This window comes from Tupaia chinensis, unplaced genomic scaffold, assembly GCF_000334495.1.
Source record: "Tupaia chinensis unplaced genomic scaffold, TupChi_1.0 Scaffold000662_1, whole genome shotgun sequence".
NCBI classification, from domain to species: domain Eukaryota; kingdom Metazoa; phylum Chordata; class Mammalia; order Scandentia; family Tupaiidae; genus Tupaia; species Tupaia belangeri.
This window is the reverse complement of record NW_006160184.1, coordinates 241,338-256,481: the sequence shown is the minus strand read 5'-3', so window position 1 is coordinate 256,481 and position 15,144 is coordinate 241,338. Positions and strand designations below refer to the sequence as shown.

At 38.9% G+C, this 15,144-nt stretch overlaps 1 protein-coding gene and 2 pseudogenes across 4 annotated transcripts in view; 1 reads left to right on the top strand and 2 right to left on the bottom strand.

Annotated features, from left to right (window-relative positions):
* BLZF1 (basic leucine zipper nuclear factor 1) overlaps nucleotides 1–15,144 on the bottom strand; it is a 116,318-nt gene that overhangs the window by 61,863 nt on the left and 39,311 nt on the right. The window lies entirely within an intron of this gene.
* On the bottom strand, nucleotides 1,335–1,771 carry LOC102488893 (60S ribosomal protein L26 pseudogene; annotated as a pseudogene).
* LOC102489705 (eukaryotic translation initiation factor 1A, X-chromosomal-like) lies at nucleotides 3,455–4,385 on the top strand (annotated as a pseudogene).

Below are 15,144 nucleotides of genomic sequence, written 5' to 3'. Positions count from 1 at the left end.
GTCTTCCCTCCCATCTGTCTCTTCTGAGCTCTGGGCCTGGAGGGATCTCTGCAAAGGCCCAGGCCTGGGAATGAAGGAGCAGAGGCCTCCACTGCCCCTGTAGGGCCTGAAAGCTGAGCGAGCTCGCCCTTCGCTGTGGGGGGCCCCTCTCGGCTCAGCAGAGGTCTGTGTGACTGTGGAGTGTGCCCTCTGCCCAGCCTTCCTCTGCCCCCTCTCCCCCACCTCCCTCCCTGTATCCTCCATCCTGCTGTGTTGGGTGCCCCTGGGGGCTGCAGGCTGCAACTCCCTGCCACCTCCATCCTGGGGTGTTGGGTGCCCCTGGGGGCTGCAGGCTGCAAGGGGCTACTTCCTGCGCCTGGGCCAAGCAGACAGTCCTGCAGGAGGCCACCGGATTGGGAGCACATGGTCCTGGCTTCCTCTGAAGACCTCGCCTGCGCCATGAGGTAGAGAGGCTCAGAGAGGACCCCGGATCCGCAGCTTCCTGGGGGACGTCTCCAGACGCTTGGAGATCTGCGGAGCAATCTCGCTGGCCACTTGGAGTATGGTCTGCAAGTGGATTGAGGGACACTGCTAGCTGGGTGACCTTGGGAAGCCAGAGGAGTGGGGTGGGTGTGGGAGCAGTCCCTAGGCTTCCCAGTCTTCTAGAAGGTCCCTCTCTCCCTAAGCCAAGGGCAGGGCTGAGGGGCACCGCTTGCCTGAGTTACTGCCAGCAGGATCAGCAGGTAATCAGGTTTGACCGCACCCGGTGGGAGCTCTCTTCAGCCGCCAGTTCTGCCAAAGGATGAGTGCGCACTGTGTGGTCAGTTGCTCAAAGGCATCTTTATAACAAGTGTCCAGAATGGGTGCGCGTGCGCAGCATGTTAAAGGAGCGCCCTGGGGTGCAGAACGTGCTAATGAGGGCTGCACTGTCAGATTCCAGAGTCAGTGCGCATGAGACTTGTGATCCTCATGGGTGATTGGAAAGGTGTGAAATGTGCGGCGTGATTGACCTTAGGAAGGAGGAGCTGCCTGCAACAGATGCAGGGCTGACTGGTGGAAGTCTCTGGGAGGTACATTCTCTCCTTTTCCCGATGTCCCGCTGAGCACTGAGGGTTTTGCCTTGAGGGTTATGAGTCAGGGCCAGGACGTTGCCTCTTCTTCCCTTGCCCTGTCTCAGCACTGTGGAAGCACGGTCAAAAATAGGTATTGGTGCCCACTTTCTATCAAATCCCAGGGTCTTGTATTTTAGGGCTGAGTAGTATTCCATAGTGTATACAGTATCCCTAACTGGACTAGTGTGTTGTGTATTTTTTTTTCATTTTAGCAGCTTTTAATAAGAATGGCATATAAGATTATTTTACTTCTGCATCTTCTCGATTGTTTCTTCCTTATATTTGCCCTTTTCCTTTCCTACTTGGCGAGACTTGGCTTTCCATTCAAGGATCTTTTTGCGGTCTTTGTCCAGCTTTAGTCTGGTGATAATCATCTTGCTGGGGTGAATCCCCACATGGACCGTTGTGCCATTAGCCTTTTCCCACTGCACCCGCTCAATATAGATGACATATTTCTTCCTGTAAACTTGGACCACTTTGCCAATTTGCTGACCTTTATAGTGTCCTCGCACAACCTGAATGTCATCCTGTCGGATGGGCATAGATCGCACATTGTACTTCTGCCTCAGCTGTTTGGAAATGGGGGAAGACATTATTTTCCTTCGGATGTGGGAAGGTGCATTGAAATGTCTTTTATAGTTCTTGCTTCAGTCAGAAGTCACGAAAGGATTGAACTTCATTTTGGCTGCTGCAGCTACGGTGATGGCCGCGCAAGAGAAAGAGTGAGTTGTGTATTTTTGATGGGCAATTTCATTTTATAAGCTGTTGTGAAGTACAGTGATTGCATGTATAAAATAACAAATTTAAATGGGTATTCCCCAGCAGAGAGGGGGAAGCAGAGTCTCTGGCTCTGAGGGGTCAGTTTGTGGTCCTGGCCTGTGCATTCTCCTGCCCTCCAGTGAGATTGCCTGAGGGTGCGGCCGTTCCCTTCCTAACTGTTTAGTTCCCCACCAGCCCCTTTCACTCACTTCCAGGCATCTTAAGGAGAGAAAAGGTCAGAATTTAGTTTTGTTTCCCAACTTTCTCTGGCTCTGTTGACTTTTGCTCATCTCTTATATCTGTCCTTGCTGTCTCCAAGCTTTCCACTGCTTTCCTGTTTTCTCCATTCTCTGTGTGCACATCCAGTGATTTTTTTTTCAGTTTTGATGAGTGTATGTTAAATTCTAAATATGTCCACTTGTGTCTTTTTTCTATTTTTTATTCTCTTCTAAGAGCATGTTTCTTTACATTAATTTCAAGAGCCATGTTTTGTCCGATAATGCCTTCATGTGGGCTATTTCACAACTGAATTGTTGCCCTTTCCCTTGAGAATTGCTCAGATTTCCCTAGTTCTTTACATTCTTTGTGGTGTGATCCTTGATGGGATCCTGGACAGTTTACCAACACCATTGTGAAAAATTATTCATGAACTGTGATAGGAAGCTTAAGGCAGTTCTCCTCACTGATAACTTAAGAGAGCTATTTCAATAAAATAAAACTGAGGAAAAGTCTGGTTGATGTTTAAGAAAATCTCTCTAGAAGCCAGCATGTTGCATGGTGGTTAAAGTGCAGGACTCCCACATGAGCGACTACAGTTAAATTTTTAGACCTGAAGTCTTGATAAATCATGCTGGGCTCATGTGGGGTTGTTTCTGAAATCCCAAGAAAAGAAGGGATTGTGGTATGGCCATCCCCTCTTGGGGGATGATTTCTCATTTTCCCTCTCACTGTCTCTGTCTCTCTCTCCAGCAAGTACACATGTCCTATGGGAAAAACCTAGAAAGAGAGAAAGAAGAAAGAAAGAAAAGAAAGAAAGGAAAGAAAGGAAGAAAGGAAGAAAGGAAGAAAGAAAGAAAGAAAGAAAGAAAGAAAGGAAGGAAGGAAGGAAGGAAGGAAGAAAAAGAAAGAAAGAAAGGAGAGAGAGAGAGAGAAAGGAAGACAGTATAACCTCAGTGGTTTGAATTGACAATATATAATACATCACTGCTGTCATTTTCCATGCCTATAGATAATTTATTTTGTATTTTTGAATAAAAAAAAATTGTACATTCCTGATCCTGGGTGCAAGAGACATGCACCAATGTACTGCTTTCAGCTAACATCATTGTGAGACTCTGTCATTTTCCTAGACTTCAGCATAGTTAAGATGAAACCACACATTGTGCCTTGTCCTCTGTCAACAGATATTCTACCCCCAAGACATCTTAAAGCCATTGATATGGGTCCACATGGAACACACACATTGGATTTAAACTTTGTCAAAATCTTTGGTAACACAATGTCCACAATGTTGACTCTTGGGTCAATGAATTGAAGCAGGTCTTCAGCACAGGTGGTTCATCACATAGAATTCATTTCTTGCCTTGGTTTCAGATACATACAGGATGAAGGTACTGCTAAACAGATTACATTCCTAAATTAATGGATTTCTTCAGCATTTGATTGACCAGAGGTGGACATGATGATACTTTAACATCTACTCTTTGTTCTTGGTTATATCAATGTTAATATTTAGATACAATAAAGGTTTTTTGTTTTAATCACTGCAAGCTTTCCAGTAGTAACCACCAGAACGCAATCAGCAGGTTCCACCCTAAGAAGTTGAAGGCTCTTGGGACCAGCAGTTAGCGTAATGGCTATGTCGCTGGACTCCCATGTAGCCAACCATGGTTCAAGTCCTGGACCCGGTGGTTTAAACTCACGCTGGGCACGTGTGCGTGCTTGCCCAGGATCTCAAGAGGAGAATTAAGGAGAGGGGATTGCGGCATGGCCATCCCCCCTGGGGGTGATTTTTCACTTTTTATCTGTCTGTCTGGTGAACACACACACCCTATAGCAAAAAAACCTTAAAAAAAAAAAAAAAAGAAGAAGCTGAAGGCTCTGAGAGGTCACCATCACCACCATACCCAAGAATAAAGGTAAAGGAAGTAAAAACAGGTGCAGGGGGGTAAGAATGAGAATGAAGCTGAAAAAACAGAGTCGGTGTTTCAAGAAAATGGACAAGAGTATGCTCAGGTAATCAAGATGTTGGGAAATGCACAATTAGAGGCAATGTGATTTGATGATGCGAAAAGGTTATGTCACCAGAGGAAAACTGAGAAAAAGGTTTGGATATATTGGTTAGTCTGCAAGAATCTCAGGATAACAACGCACATGTAATTTTGAAGTACAATGCAGATGAGGCTAGAAGTCTCAAGGCATACGGAGAGCTTCCAGAAGATGCTAAGATCAATGAAACAGACACATTTGGTCCTGAGATGATGAAATCCAGTTTATGATATTAGAGATGGTGATGCAGACATTGATAATATTTAAATTCAACTCAGTGTTTCACGTTCCAAGTTTTCTGATGATTGTTCTATATTTGCAATTGGCACTCATAAAGAAGACCTTATTTGGTATGAGGATAGTTTAATTTGTTTAAAAATATTTATTGTATTTCTTTTATAGCTGATGATGCCAAATTCTCTTAAATGAAATGGGAACACTGTTACTTTCATGTAATAGAACTTTGGTGTAAAAAATAATTATATCCACTTTTAAAAGAAAAAAAACTATCTTCACATCTAGAAAATGGATGTTGTGAATAAATTGTTTGCCTTATACTCAAAATGGATTATAATACGGTCTAGTTCCAACTGTTTACTCAACAAAATCTTTCTGCATATTTAGTTATAATAATGCTATTTTTCACATGTATGTAGCCATAGGTATTTTTATATAGACTTAAATAATTTAATTTTTAAATTTTATTTATTTTTTGTTTTAATTTCTTTTAAACATTCAATCATATGTCACTTAGCTTGTAAAGTGAATGTTCTGACAGAAAGCTTCCAGGTGACTCCACCTCTGACTGTGTTGGCCCTCTGGGTGCAGCTTCATTGCTGTGAAGACTCCTTCAGCCAGGGTGTCCCCTTCCAGACCCAGAGCTAGCCACATAGCCAAGTCTCACTGTCCTTGTTGTTATTCTCTGATCCTTCTAACTTTTTTCTTTTTTTCACTTTTTTAATAAACAGTTTTTCTGCCCTGTTTTTGCCTTTCTCTTGTTAATTTGTGTTGTCTTCCCTCAACTAGGACAGAAAGCTTCCAGACCACTTCACCTCTGACTGTGTTGGTTATGTGATTTTCTATTTTTAACCCAATTTCATTATCTACCATGTGATTTCTGTTTTTCTCCCACCTCTTTTTGTTCTAGTTCTTTCCTGACATTTTCTATCTTTTATTTGTATTCCCTACATTCTTTTTCATTTTATTTACTTTCCTATTTTACTTCTCATACCTTACCCACTTCATACAGAAGACTAGGCACATAGTAGCTACACATGTGAACATGGTGAATTTTAGACAGTTCTTTGCACCTCACTGTAGTTGTTGCATGAAGAGTGAAATTCCCTGTCATAAATCCAGTTGCAAAACTTATTCTGTGATGCCCACACTGGAGGACAAGGTAGAAAGGAGAAGATAGCAACAAACTATTTCATAGCAAGGGAAATACATAAGCTCACAGTCACCAAATCTTTCTCCAACAAATTAGTCAAAAGTCAACACATTATCAAATGACTAAGAATCAGAGAAGAGCCTCAAGCATGAGAGAATAAAGTAATACATCTCCAGCAAGGGAACAGTGTAACTCATCTCCAGGTAGAGAAAATTTAGAGGATATTACCAAAGTGTCAGAAAAATAATTTAGAATATTCATGGTAACAGAATTTGATGAGATGCAAGAGAAAAAAGACATTGAGCTCCAAGAGATGAGAAAGTGCTTCTATGATATAAAAGAAAAATTAGATACCATAAAAAAGAATAAAACAGAACCATGCAGAAGATAGAATCTTAGGAGTAGAATACAAAACTTCTGACCTAGGAAAAAATAATCAAAAAGACTGAAAAAACAGCCAAGAAAACACAGGATACTATATGAGAAATACGATACCATGATGCCCAAACATCTGAATAATTGGTATCCCAGAAGGTGAAGAAACCAATATGGGCATTGATAATCTATTCCATGAAATTCTGGAAGAAAACTTTCCAAGTCTAGAGAGGCACTCAAACATCCAAACTCAAGCAATACAAAGAATCCCAAGTAGAATAATTCCAAGAAGATCCTCTCTATGGCATATCATACCTTGATTGGCCAAAACTTCAGACAAAAACAAGATACTAAGATTGACAGGAGAGAAATGTCAAATCATTTAGAAAGGCTAGCCCATCAGGCTAACACTGGACCTCTTATCTGATACAATGTAAGCAAGGAAAGAATGGGGAAATATATTCAAAGTATTAAATGAAAAACAATTTCAACCAAGAATACTATACCCAGCAAGACTATCCTTCATATAGGAAAAGAAGATAAGAGATTCTTCTTCCACCTGTGGCACTAAATTCCTTCTGTGTGGTCTCTGGGGAAAAGTTGACACTCTGCTGGCCGTGCTCCACCAGACAAGGAGTCCATGACGCTGTAATTTTAGAAACTTCTGTATTTGTCCAGAATAAAGAAAATTAATCCATTTTGGGGCACATATGCTCACCAGGCAGTGTGATAGGGTTTCAGAAAGCAGTTCACCAGGTCCAGCTCTAGAACTCAAACTATGGTCAAGGGTTCATGTCATTTGAGGATGTTGCTATGGACTTTACCTGGGAGGAGTGGCAGGTCCTGGAATATGCTCAGAAGATTCTATACAAAGATGTGATGCTGGAGACTTACAGCAACCTGGTGTTTTGGGGAAACATGCCAACATTTCCAGCCCAAGTTGGAACCATTTTGGAGCTCTACAAAAGCCCAAAGTCTCCTGAATCTGTGTGTAGCTACAGCTGTGTTACAGGATTCCAGAAAATTCTTCAAGAAGGAAGACCTGTTTGCTGCTTTATTTGTGTTTCTTGCCTGGAGTCAGATATTTCAAATCACACAAATATTAAATATAGCTACACTGTTATTCCCTACAATTGCTCAATAAAAAAGAAACTATTACTATTAGAAATAAAACATAGGCACCAGCAGGTTGCATGGTGGTGAAGGCACTGTCCAATGTGGCTGATCACTGTTCAGTTCCCAACCCTGAGACTTGAAGTTCACACTAGGTGCATGTGCATGCATGCCCAAAATCCTGAGAGGAGAAAGGAGAAGAAATTGTGGCATGGCCATCTCTTCTGGGGGATGATTTCTAGCTTTCTGTCTTTCTATCTTTCTTATGAGCATGTGTGTCCACAGCAAAAATTTCACACCCATACAAAAAAAGAAATGAAACATAGAACACCATTATTCTTAATTCACATGTTCATTGTTTTGATATATTGATTTTATAAACACTATTCTACCCTATTATGTGTAAGCTGTTTTCTGGCCATGCTAATTCTATTAGGCTCTACTGTAGAACTATTTCTAGTGAACTGCTTTGGAGTTTGGTGCTGAGTAGGACAGTGTCAATCTTAGATTTTATACTGGACCATGCTAGTGATGAAAAGAAGGTTGTATATTCATTAAGACTACCTGTGGGTGCCTTCAACATTGAATTTTGCTTTTATTCCCAGATAATAAGCACAAAATAATTACAGATAAATTATTAATAAAAAATTTTGTAACTTTTTCAAAAAAATATTAAAAAAAGAAGATAAAAACGTTCTCGGATAAACAAAACCTGAAAGAATTTACCAACTCCACACAAGCTCTTCAAGAAAGGAGTACTATACCAAGAAAACTAAAGACAGATAGAGAGCAATAAGCAAACAAAAAATGACCGAGTATATGGCTGGAAAAAGGTATTCTATGCAAATGGAAACCAAAAAAGAGCTGGATTCGCTATACTGATTTCAGACAAAATAGGCCTTAAGACAAAAACCGTAAGAAAAGACAAAGAATGGCATTATATAGTAGTAAAAGGGCGAATTCACCAAGAAGATGTAACGCTTATAAATATCTATGCACCCAACTAAGGAGCACTCAAATATGTAAAGGAAAGACTGCTAGATCTAAAAAGAGAGATAGATTGTAATGCAATAATTGTTAGAAATCTCAATACCCCATTGTCTCCTTTAGACAGGTCAATGAGATAAAAGATAAGCAAAGAGATTCTGGACCTAAATGATACCATAATTCAGATGGACTTGTGTCGGCCTCTGCCGGCAAGGTTAAGAATAACATCTCTCTATATAATAATCTGTCAGTGTTCACCCTTAGGGCGTGGTCCTGTTAAGGAAAGAGTTAGAAAAAAGGAGGAAGACACAGAATCAGAGATGCAAGTGAGCACAGACAAGCTGTGCTGCTCAGTCATACTAAGCTTCTTTATTTATACATTTTATGAGGCACAGTAAACTGTTGGCAAGCTCTCAAAAATGCAGTTGAAGTTCTATAGTTGGAGATAAGGACTTTAGTGTAGACGTTTTTCGACATTGTTACTATCATGTGTGATCCTATGATGCATCATAGGTCAAACCAGTTTACTTATGCAGTTCCTCTGCAACTCCAAGGAAAGCTGTTGGAGTATGCATCAAAGAAGATAATGTGTGAGCCAGAAACATTATATAGAACAGGCATCACATGACCTATCCAGAGTCAGGATGTTTTCCATGCCCTGCATAGATATTTTCACAAAATCTCTGGTATGTAAGGCATGGGTCAGCTGGCTCCAGTGTGTAATTAGTGAGGCATACTGATAACTGCCTCCCATAACTAGGCTGCATACGCACACAGACATTTATAAAACATTCCACAAACAAAACAAAACACAAAATACACATTTTTCTCAGCCCACCATGGTACTTACTTGAAGACTGACCACATGATAGGGCACAAAACCAGCCTTTACAGATTCAAAGGCATAGAAACTATATACTCCATCTTCTCCAATCATGATGGAATTAAACTTGATATTAATCTCAGGATAAACCCTTGAAAATACACAAATACATGGAAACTAAATAACCTACTTCAAAATTACTCCATGACTACTGCAGAGATTAAGACAGTAATCAAAAGATTTATGGAAACTAATGATAATGAGTACCCAAGTTTCCATAACCTATGGAATACTGTAAAAACAGTTATAAGAGAGAAATTCATAGTAATTAGTGTACACAAGAAAAAATTGGAAAGGCAGCACAGAACAACCTCATTCCTCAGGGAATTGGGAAAACAGCTACAGAAATATCCAAAAAATGCCAGGAAGAAAGAAATAATAAATATTCAGCAGAAATAAATGAAATTAAAAAATAAGTAAACTATACAGAAAATAAATGAGAACAAAAGCTGGTTCTTTGAAAAGATAAACAAGATTGATACACCATTAGCTAGACTAATTAAGAAGAACAGATAAAGAAACCAGATACACCAAATTTGTAATGAATCAGGCAACATTACAACAGACATAATAGAAATACAAAACATCATTAGAGGATATTATGAACAACTATATGCCAACAAACAAGAAAACCCAGATGAGATGGACAAATTCCTAGACACATACAATTTACCAAGATTGACTCAGAAGGACATAGAAAGCCTGAATAAACCTATAACATGCAATTAAATTGAATCAGTAATAAATGACTTCCCAACAAAGAAAAGTCCAGGTCCCAATAACTTTACTGCTGATTTTTACAAAACATTAAAAGAGGTAACTCCCATTGTACTCACACTGTTTCTAGAGATCCAAAAGAAAGGAACCCTTCCAAATCCATCCGATGAAGCCTCTATTATCCTCATTCCCAAAATGGATAATAATACAACAAAAGAGGAAAACTGCAGACCTATATCTCTGCTGAATATAGATGCAAAAAAAACTTTACTGCTGATTTTTACAAAACATTAAAAGAGGTAACTCCCATTGTACTCACACTGTTTCTAGAGATCCAAAAGAAAGGAACCCTTCCAAATCCATCCGATGAAGCCTCTATTATCCTCATTCCCAAAATGGATAATAATACAACAAAAGAGGAAAACTGCAGACCTATATCTCTGCTGAATATAGATGCAAAAAATTTCAATAAGATAATTGCTAACCATATTTGACAGCATATAGAAAAGATTATTCATCATGACAAGGAAGGCTTTATACCAGAGATGCAAAATCATAAAAGTAATACACCATATTAACAAAAAGAAAGATAAAAACCATATGATCCTTTCAATTGATGGAGAAAAGGCATCTGACAAATAACAACATTCCTTTATGATTAAGACTCTCAGGAAAATTGGCATAGAATGATCGCTACTCAACATAGTAAAAGCCATCTTTGAAAAAACAATAGCTAACGTTATACTGAGTGGGGAAAAGCTGAAAGCCTTTCCACTAAAAATTGGCACAAGACAAGGGTGCACAAGTTCTCTGCTCCTATCCAATATAGTACTAGAAGTCCTAGCCAATGTGATCAGACAAGAGAATCAAATACAAAGCATTCCAATTAGGAAAGAAGGGCTAAAATGATCTCTACACACAGATGACATGATTGTACAAATAGAAGACCCAATAGCATCTATGAAAGAACTCTATGAAAGAAATAATAAATGCATACAATAAAGTGACTGCATACAAAATTAACTTACAAAAAATTTATAACATTTCTATACACAAACAAGCAGACAGAGACAGAACTGAAAAAATTAATCAATTTATCATAGCCACAAGAAGTATAAGGTACCTAGGAATAAAACTATGCTGGGAAGTCAAAGACCTCTGTAAGGAAAACAATGAAAACCTTAAAAAAGAAATAGAAAAGGACACAAAAATGTGGAAGGACATCCCATGTTCATGGATTGGGATAATTAATATAAGCAAAATGGCAATCCTATCCAAACTAATCTTCATATTTAAAGCAATCCTATAAAAGTACAAGACATTCTTCACAGGCTTAGAAAAGACAATCATAGAATTTTTCTGGATTCATAAAAGAGCCTGTATTTGCCAAAGCCATCCTGTGCAAGAAGAGTTGCATGGGTGGCATTTCACTCCCTTACCCCCAAATATATTTCAAAGCTGTGATAATTAAAACAGCATGGTATTGGCACAGAAAAAAGATATGAGGACCAATGGAACAGAATAGAGAACCCAGAAATAAAAACCCAAAACATACAGCCAACTGATCTCTGACAAAGGGTAGCAGTCAACCCAGTGGGGAAAAGGAAAACCTCTTTGGCAAATGGTGCCGGAAAAACTGCAGAAAGATGAATTTGAACCCCTATCTGTCACCATTAACAAAAATCTACTCAGAGTGTATTGAAGATCTAAACCTAAGACTGCAAACTATAAAACTACTGGTGGAAAACCCTGGAGAAACTCTGGGAGACTTCTTATGCAAGACCCCCAAAGCAGAGGCAATAACTCTCAAAATAGACAGGTGGAATTACATCAGATTAAGAATTGTTTTAACAGGAAAGTACACCTTAATTAGTGTGAATTGACAACCCTTGGAATGAGAGATAATTTTCTTTTGAAAGGTTTTTACAATAGGGTATGTGCGCTTGCCAGAAAGATAGAGACAGAGAGACAGAAAGCAAGAAATCACCCCCAGACTAGATGGCCACGCTGCAATCCCTTATACTCCATTTTCCTCTCAGGATCTTGGGCATGCATGAACACGTGTCTGGCGTGAATTTAACACATCAGGTCCAGGACTCGAACCAGAGTTGACTACATGGGAGTCCAGCAACATAGCCATTATGCCAACTGCTGTGCCCACAATGCAAGATAATTTTTGTCAACTGTACCTAAGATAAGGGACTGATAACACGAATACACAGGTAACTCAAGCTGCTTACCCAGAAGAAAATTATTAACCCAATTAAAAGATGGGAATATGAACGGAATAAACAGCTCTCTAAAGAAGACATATGAACAGTCATAAAGCATATGAAAAAATGGTCAACATCCCTCATCATAAGGGAGATGCATAACAAAATCACAATGAGATACACCTAACCCCAGTCAGAAGGGCAAAATTAAAAAAAAAAAATAGATAAGTGCTGGAGGGGATCTAGTGCAAAGGGAACACTCCTACATTGTTGGTGGGAATGTGAAATGACCCAGCCACTGTGGAGAACAATATAGAAGTTCCTCAAAGACCTTAACATAGAACTACCATATGATCTATCCAGTAATTCCACTCCTGGGTATCTACCCAAAGGACAGGAGAATGCTCAGTTGAAAAGCATTTGCACAACTATATTTATTGCAGCATTATTCATGATTGCTAAGACATGTAATGAACACAAATATCCGCAAACAGATGAATGGATTAAAAAAGTGTGGAACATATATTTCATGGAATACTTTTCAGCCATAATACAATTCCAAGGTCCTGGAATTTTATCAAAAGTGAACAAATATGGAAGATCTGTTGATTGAAACCAATCAGGCTATGAAAGAGAAACACTGTATGTTTCTACTTAACATATATGGACTGTCTGCACTCTATGGTAGAGACTGAAAATCTGGAGGACATTAAAGCATTAAAAAGTGTTGTGGACTCTAGAAACAAAGTGGAAGAAAAGCATGGGAGGGGAAGAGCATAGGAAGGGAAATTTGGGGAGACAGGTGAGTGGTAGGACATTTGTGGGAAACGGATATGGTTTATTGTCTGTTGATGAGGATGTGTGTGGTATTTTCAACTGGGATGAACTGAAGTGTATATCGTGCTGGGTAAGGTCACTTTGGAATCTAAGTGATGTACAGCAATTGAATGTATAAATAGTAATAATAGTAAAGAAAAATAAAAAAATTGAAAGATTTTAAGACATAATAGGAAGGACCAGTGTAGGTAACAGAGACTTTACAAAGAGGGGTGGATATTGGAGTGTAGGTGGGAGGGGATCAGCTGAAAAAAGCATTTAACAGACACAAGACTTTAAGTTTCTTTGTAGACAAATGATGTATATGGTAATAGGTAATATCCTTTAGTTGATTATCACATATGCATACATGCTTTGAAAACCATATCGTTTCCCATAGAGGTGTGTGACAACAACATGCAAATAAAGAATAAAATAAAATGAAAAACAAACAACAAAAAAGGGGATGTTCCAACATGAATACATTTCTCACCTGTTCAGTTGGGGGTACTGTGCATGTTATCGTCAAAAGATAATAAGATATTTCTTTCTCCCATAAATGTCTTACCTCTGAATTTTTCTCCTTAATGTCTTTCCTCAGATTCTCCTCATTCCCCCACCCACTTCCAACACTGTATCTGGTATCTATAACCATTTTCTATCTTTTTATATCCTCTAGTCATTCACTTCCGGCCATAAAGTAAAAATGGTTGGTATATATTAAGTGGAGTCCTAAAATATCTCTCCTTCATAGCCTTGCTTTCTTCACTCAGCAGTAAATCTTCTATATTCATCCACTTTCTGTCAAAAGCCAGGGTCTTGTTTTTTTTTTTGTTTGTTTGTTTATTGATGAGTAGTATTCCATAGAGTATATGTGTCACACTTTTTCAATCCATCCCTCTGTTCATGGATATTTGTGTTGACTCCATGTCTTAGCAATTGTGAATAATGCTGCAATAAACATAGATGTGCAAGCACTTTTCTGACTGAGCATTCTGCTGTCCTTTGGGTAGATATTAAGAAGTGGGATTGCTGGAACATATAATAGTTCTGTTTGTAGATCTCTGAGGAATCTCCATACTGATCTCCACAGTGGCTGGGCCAATTTACATTCCCACCAACAGTGTAGGAGAGTCCCCTTTCACCACATCCCTTTATCACCACTTTTTTTTTTTTTTTTTTTTTTTTTTTACCTTAATCATTCTGGCTGGAGTGAGATGGTAACTCATTGTGGTTATTGTGGTTTTGATCTGCATCTCCCTTATGATGAGGGACACTGAGGATTTTTTCATAGAATTTTGGCTATTCATATGTCTTTCTTAGAGAGTTGTTGTTTCAGCTTATTCTCCCATCCTTTAATGGGGTTGATAATAGTTTTGGATAAGCCACTTGATTTCCCTGTGAATTCTGGTGATCAGTCCTTATCTGAAGCATAGTTCACAAAAATATTTTCCTACTCCATGGCTCCTGAGAACTAGTGATTTCAGGAAAAAAAAGAGAAATGAAGATTTTCTACTGACAATTCAGCCTCCAGCCCACAAACTCAAGTGGTAGGAGCCCCTCAAGCCTTCTCTCTATCTCTGTCTCTGCCTCTGTCTCTCTCTTTGTCTTCTCAGTTTTTGGTAATTTTTCCTTTTTTTAATTATTTTTTGAGATAAAGTATTTTCTCAGCTTTCAGCCCCTCCTTTATCTTATTAACAATCCCCTCTCCTCCTCCCACCCATGAGAGGTAAGGGGAAGGCCTTCAGAAGATTTATCCATGGCTACTGAGAAATAGCGTGCTACATAATTTTCTATTTTTTTTTTCCTTTTTTAAAAAAACATTTTTGTTGTTTTAAATTTTTTCTTCTTTTTTCTGTTTCTTTTTTGTTTTCTCTCTCTCTCTCTCTCTCTCTCTCTCTGTGTGTGTGTGTGTGTGTGTGTGTGTGTGTGTATGTGTGTGTGTTTTCTTTTTCTTTTATCTCATCTCTTTGCTTTTCGATTTCCATTCTCTGTGTTTCTGGATGGATCTAAGGGAACGACAGCCAATCATTCAAATTCTATTAGGGTTAACATATTCCTCAGTATCTACTGAATCTGCTGGATCAAACAGAACAGCAAACAGATTCCAAACACCTTTTCCTGTATGCTCCTGTACACTCAGATTGAACTTCAAGATTAGGAAGAAACATACCATCCATCAGAAGACTAGAAATCACCGCAAGGCCAAAAGAAATACGGGAGAGCAAGAAAATACTTCTCCATGGGAAAAGAATAACTCCTCTTCATCCACAGACAGTTCAATGGAAATCATGAAAATGTCTGATAAAGAATTTGGAATATTCATAATGGTGAAGCTAACAGAGATGGAAGAGAAGAGAGACAATGAACTGCAGAAGAGAAAAGTGAAAGGAGAGGACAAGTTCTAAGAGGTGAGAGAATTCTTGCAAGATCTAAAAAAGGAATTACATGCTTTCAAAAAAGTATCAAAGGGGCCTGTTAGAGATGAAGCCTATAATACAGGAAGTCAAAATCTCCCTTGAAAGTATTAAA